The following is a 7275-nucleotide window of genomic DNA, read 5'->3' on the forward strand; positions in this document are numbered from 1 at the left end:
CGAATTGTTTCCTTTTTCCGTCTCAGATGCTTTCTATTCTCTCATGATAAGTAGTAGATAAGGTAAGTTTCATAAGTAATCACTTATGAAACTTACTTGAAATAAACGAATTTTGATTTTCGATAATAAGGTTTTATCATGAGAGAATAGAAAGCAGTGTGTGAAAACTCACACACTTATACATTCGTTATCAACCCATATTCGGCTCACTGCTGAGCTCGAGTCTCCTCTCAGAATGAGAGAGGTTAGGCCAATAGTCCACCACGCTGGCCCAATGCGGATTGGCAGACTTCACACGCGCAGAGAATTAAGAAAATTATCTGATATGCAGGTTTCCTCACGATGTTTTCCTTTAACGTTTGAGACACATGATATTTAATTTCTTAAAATGCACACAACTGAAAAGTTGGAGGTGCATGCCACGGACCGGATTCGAACCTAAACCCTCCGGAATCAGAGGCAGAGGTCCTATCACGGGTTATCACTTATTATCACTTATGTATACTTATACTGTACTTTTTTGAAACGATCTACTGATATTACGTACTTAAACACAATTCTATTCTGCGTAAGACGCGGTTTTCACTAAGTGACTTACCTAATAGTGGTAGAGCCTTTTGTGATAGACCTCGTCTAGGGAAGTACCTACTATTATTTGTGCCGCCAAGCAGCATTGTTTTGTTCTAGTAGGGCGAGGTTGCTGACGTTAATACAGTTACGTACATGAGGCACAACACGTATGCCTCACGGTTGATGGATACACTGCACTTTTCAGGACGTGTTATTTGTAACTTTTTCTATAGACGATGGTTTTTTACTTACCATCAGGTATACTTTTTTTTTACTCTTTACAAGTAAGCCCTTGACTACAATCTCACCTGATGGTAAGTGATGATGCAGTCTAAGATGGAAGCGGGCTAACTTGTTAGGAGGATGAAAATCCACACTCCTTTCGGTTTCTACACGACATCGTACCGGAACGCTAAATCGCTTGGCGGTACGTCTTTGTCGGTAGGGTAACTAGCCACGGCCGAAGCCTCCCACCAGCCAAATCTATCAGCCATCCAATCCAGCCAACCAAGACTATCAGCTTGTTAAATAATTACTATAGAATAAGAAAGGAAATCGATTACTACGTTATCCAAACTGAATGACATAATAGCCAATTTATTAACGCAAGTATAATTAAAATGAAATAGTTTTTGTATATCTCACCTTTAGATAGGGTAGCAGGACCGTAAACGAAAATCTTTGTTATGGAAAAAATAACAAACGCTATAGTCTCGCTTGAGATTTTTGAAAGTTCTCCTCGATTTCTACAGGATCCCATCATCACATCCTGACATGACGAGAATAGGATCACCTCAGTATACCCTTTCAAACAAAACGAAATATTCAAATCGGTCATGGCGTCACCGAGTAATCGCAGAACATACATTTTGAAGTCGGTTAAAAAGTGGCAATCGTTTTATTTTGTATGGGAGTTTGTTTATTAGGTAGAAACTATGTTCACCAAGAAACAACACATCTGTACTAATATTATAAAGAGGAAAGTTTTGATAGTTTGTTTGTTTAATATCAACCTAGTGATATAGGCTATATTTTATTCCCATATTCCTACGGGAACAGAAACCACGCGAGTGCAACCGCGCGACATCTGCTAGTCATGAATAAATTTTTCTCTAGAGAAATCCAGCCAAAAAGTGATTTATTCAACAGGATACTTTTTTATAAATAAATCACTTTGAGGTTTTCCTCTGAAATGACGTATCTAACTATGTGATTTTACTTTTAAAATAACCCAAGTACTTAACCAGCAAAACAATACCTATATAGTCTCCAAATGTGTTTTGTATACACATCCGAATATAAATACGTTTTTGACGTGTCAAAAGGATTTATGTTTGAAATAAAAACGGACTAAAAATAACGGCTTCACTTTCATTTTGAATTTTTAAATTCGGAGACTGATGTATGTTCCAAAAATGTAGGACATACGCGTATGTGAGATTTTTCTAAGTTTTATTTTGTAAGCAAATTACGGCAGTAAAATATATCCTTAAAATGTTATACCTAGATAGTAAAATGAAGCATTAGATCTTCTTGCTAATATTATAAACGCGAAAGTTTGTATGGATGTTTGTTTGGATGTATGTTTGGATCTATGTTTGGATGTTTGTTACTCTTTGTGCGCTGCTACTACTGTAGCAATTTTAAATATTAAATAAAAATAAATTTGGTGGATCTGAGGTTGGTGTGATGATGGAGCCGAAACACAGACGATGGAACTCGTCAACGATTTACAAAACCTACCTTGTGTTTGGGCTTGATTAGTTTGCATGAGAACTTTCCACCTAGAGGGGTTGTGAATGTATTAGGGGACTGGTGATGAAGACGAAGGACAGTTAAGAGAACTCCATGGTATCTTGGAACCAATAGTACTAATACTCATGGATTCTTCTGGGTATCCACCATAAAAATCATCTAAAAATTCTGTAAACAGTATTGAGAGCGCTAATATTTTTTCCTCGACGTAGCAAAAGTTATAAACACAGTTACGAAGTTCCTGTTCCCAGGTGGCTCTTCATACAACGTTGTCAAGAACGCAAGTTTGCCGATGGAGAAATTTTGTTTTACTTTTAACTACACTCCTAAACACTACTGGGCCCATATTTGTTTATCAAAACACTAATACATATCATTAGTATAGTTCATACTAATATTACAAGAGATACGTGCTAGCCCAGTAGATATGACCTCTGCCTCCGATTCCGGAGGATGTGGGTTCGAATTCGGTCCAGGGATGCACCTCCAACTTTTCAGTTGTGTGCATTTTCAGAAATTAAAAATATCACGTGTCTCAAATGGTGAAGGAAAACATCGTGAGGAAACCTGAATACCAGAGAATTTTCTAAATTCTCTGCGTGTGTGAAGTCTGCCAATCCGCATTAGACCAGGGTGGTGGACTATTTGTCTAACCCTTCTCATTCTGAGAGGAGACTCGAGCTCAGCAGTGAGCCGAATATGGGTTGACAATGATGATGATGATTATCATTAGTGTAGTTAATACTAATATTACAAAGGGGTGAAGTTTGTGGTGTTGTAATCTCTGGATCAATTGAACCGATTTTAAAAATTCTTTCACCACTAGAAAGCCACGTTATTTGTGAGTATCAGAAGATTTATTTTATCCCCGTACTCTCACGGTAACGTGAACTACGCGGGTGAAACCACGGGGCTTCGGCTAGAGGCCCTGGACCGGATTCGAAGTCACACCCTCGAATCGCAGGCAGAGGTCATATCCACTGGGCTATCACGGTTGAGCCTGACACAGAGTAATTGCTGTGAGGTAAAGTACTTCACCTTACGGAGTATTCCAAGTTCATGAAGAGGCAAACTGTACCAATTATACGCTTTACACATGTTAAGCTGACGGTTCCGGTCATTATCATTACGTGTATAAAGGTCTTTGCATTAATGCCATTCCTTGTCTTCTGTCAAAAATTGTGTTTACTAAATAAATTTTTGTTTCCAATAACTTTTTCTCTCTAAATTAATAAACAAAGCAACTGCTATAATATAATATGTGCCTTTCATTCGTAAAAACTTTTGTTTCAAAATCGATTCGTTATGGAAAAGCTATTTTGAAGGCACTTTTTTATATTAAGTCATATTAGGGCTAAAGTAGCCAAATACAGACATTCCTTTAAATCATGTGATGCTTTAGTAAGGCGAAGGCAATCTTACTTAAACTTTTGCTAAAATCCATTGCGAAAATCGAACTTTTATTTTTTTATTCTCTACAAGTGAGCCCTTGACTACAGTCTCACCTGATGGTAAGTGATGATGCAATCTAAGATGAAAGCGCTTACTTGTTAGGTTAGGTTAGTAGGATGAAATTCACACTCCTTTCGGTTTCTACACGACATCGTTCCGGAACGCTAAATCGCTTGGCGGTACGTGTTTATCCGTAGGGTGGTAACTAGCCACAGTCGAAGCCTCCCACCAGCCGAACGAATAACTTAAAAACCCTCTTCTTCAACCTCCACTGATACTCCTTTACAGAAATATCTATACTAATATAAGTTTGTTTGATTGTTTGATTGAGCGCTAATCTCAGGAACTACTGGTCCGATTTGAAAAATTCCTTCAATGTTAGGTAGCCCATTTATCGACGTAGGCTATAGGCTATATATTATCCCCATACTCCTACGGGAACGGGAACCACGCGGGTGAAACCGCGCGGCGTCAGCTAGTGTTGAATAATGTAGTCTACTTTATGCACTAAGACTCTAAAATTCAACAAATGAATGTCAATAAAACGAGCTACATGTGATTCCTAAGATTTTCCCGCCAAACTCCGGAAGGTACTCTACCTAAAGTAATATTTGTATTTATTAATGAAGATAATAATTAAATTGGCTAAACTTATTATAAAAATAAAATATAAGGAAATATAACTACAACTACAAAATTAAAATAAATTAAAATTAAAACTAATACCTAGAAATATTTATCAAAATTTGCCGCCCTTGGTAGGGTGCCCATCACGCAGGCAGCATTCCCGCGTTGAATTGCGATTGAAATTCTTACCTAATGTTGATAATTTGGAAATTCTATACCTAATCTTTTTAATACAGACAGTAGCAAATGTGTGCAGAACCTAATACGTACTTACGACCAAATAGACGTAATTCAATATTTACACTATGTGTGTTCTGAGAGCTTGTTTGGTTTGGGTTTTACCGTCCGCTAATTTTTGGGTATTGGGTATGTATGTGCATGGAAAACTCAGTGTTTGTGACCTCTTTAATAAAGAAAGGTCAACATTTTTATAGATATATGGAGAAAAAGAATAAATTTAAAATTTAAGATTTTACTACATCTTCTTCTATCTACATCTTCGACTATATATTTATTCAGCAACTATACAATTTCAAATAATATTACCTTTTATAGAAGATTAAGAAACTTAAGCTAACGTATCCTAATAACCAACGAGGTGAGTACAATATAATGTCGTTGCTAATACTATACAAATCATGCCCATGTGGAATGGTGGCAATTTGTCAACTTATAAAAAAAGAAGATTTTATACAAAAATAAAAAAAACCCAAACTCCAAATTTGGCTAATTAGACCAGGCGCTGTGAAGTATTGAGTGTAGGTACATAATTCGAGGACGGCCCAAATAAGGCATGTATAGTTATCGCCGGCTTTTATAATTTGCCAAAACGATTGGTGATTTTTTTTAAACATTGCAGATGTTTTCCATTGCCGACTGAATTTTGTTGCAAAGCTATTCATACTAATTCACACTTTTTTTTATTATTTACAAGTTAGCCCTAGATTACAATCTCACCTGATGGTAAGTGATGATCAATCCAAGATGGAAGCGGTTTCTACACGACATCGTACCGGAACGCTAAAACGCTTGGCGGTACGTCTTTGTCGGTAGGGTGGTAACTAGCCACGGCCGAAGTCTCCCACCAGCCAAACCTGGACCAATTAAGAAAACCTTAATCAGCCCAGCCGGGGATCGAACCCAGGACCTCCTTCTTGTAAATCCACCGCGCATACCACTGCGCCACGGAGGCCGTCGAAACTAATATAATAAAGGCGAAAGTTTGTGAGTGTAAAAGTGTGTAAGTATGTTTTTCTTTTACACTGCAGTTACTAAAGTGATTTGGCTGAAATTTGGATTAAATAGATTTTACTCTGGATTAACACATTCCATAAATTTTCCATTACGCAATTACACTAATAGATAATGTCGTTAATTGGAAATCAATATAATCGTCGTTAAGGTAGCGCTGTTCAAATTGTAATTGGCATCAAGTCAACCAGAAGCATACTGCAAACATGCAAGGTATGGATGACACTTTATTCACGACTACCTTGGACGAAGTATCTTCTCGGCCGAAGGAAGTTGGTTAAGTAAGTAATTGAACACGTGAATCCAAACATTTCATTGTAGTTTTGCTACAGAAATATAGCCCCTAAATATATTTCACAAAAAGACGAAGTCGCTGTGGATAGTGTGTGTACATACAGTTTCTCTTAAATAAAGTTATTGTGGGTCTATAGCTGTTAATTCTATATCGTTGTAATAAAGACTATTTTACTTTATCCGTATGGGTCATGTGTGGTTTGACGTACGTGAATTTTATAGACAAAGAGCTTATGTAAAAAAAAAAAATTATAATTTGAAACGATTTTACTACATTTTTAGAGACATATTTTCTATTTATTTGATAATAATTAATCTTTACCTATATATTAACTATTACAAATACTAAATAAATATGTATTGTATTGCATTAAAAAAAAAAAAAAAAAATACAATCTAATTATAAAATTCTTGTAATTAAGTTAGATCTTGAGTTTTATGAGAGCTCACGGGAGAATAACTATGATGCATCCTAAAAAATATTATTATACTATTTAACTAACAGACGCCCCACAGTGTCACCGTTCGTAGTTCCTTTTCCCGTGGGAATACGGAGATAAAGTACAGCCTATATGACTCAGTCAAGACGTAACTTTCTAAAAGTGAAAGAGTTCTTAAAATCTGTCGAGTAGTTTTGAGTTAAATTGTACCATTTACATTTACATTAATTTAGAAGTAACAAAATATCTCACATAACTTCCTCATTTTTAAATAAAATTGGACAAAAATACACTATTTATTACATCTTATATACAAAAGACTCAACGTCAGTACGGTGACGAAACGAAGGTCGAAAATTTTACGCTGAATGAGAAGGACAATGAAACTAGTTTTTGCCATTTTAAACCTTAAAAACTGTCTATACATATACACTTTACTAGTTTATATACATTATACTACTTATAGATAAGATACATAAGTTTAATTGATATCATTAATTGGTAAGAAACGTAAGGTACGAGTATGATATAATTTTTCGAGTCCGAATATAAAGACATGCAGCTCAAAGGGATTCTTTGCTTATAAATGTGGTATGCCCAGACCTTAATAGCTCAACACATTTGACATGGGTCTTGGTGATGGTGGTGGTCTTACTTCATGGTGGGCTTAGGTTTTTATATTTTAATTATGGTCATTTTAGTCATTTTACCTCGAAAACACAGCGAAGCAGTTTTAAGGCACGCATATTTCCCGTTGCCCGCAACTCCCCTTCGTCGTCATACATCGCAAACCGTGTACCACGCGTTTGAGGACTGAATTATGTATTTTTATATATTAATAAATTGATTCACCAGCTCTTGGACTACATATTGGATGACCGCCGGC

Source organism: Bicyclus anynana, chromosome 7, assembly GCF_947172395.1.
Source record: "Bicyclus anynana chromosome 7, ilBicAnyn1.1, whole genome shotgun sequence".
In the NCBI taxonomy this organism is placed as follows: domain Eukaryota; kingdom Metazoa; phylum Arthropoda; class Insecta; order Lepidoptera; family Nymphalidae; genus Bicyclus; species Bicyclus anynana.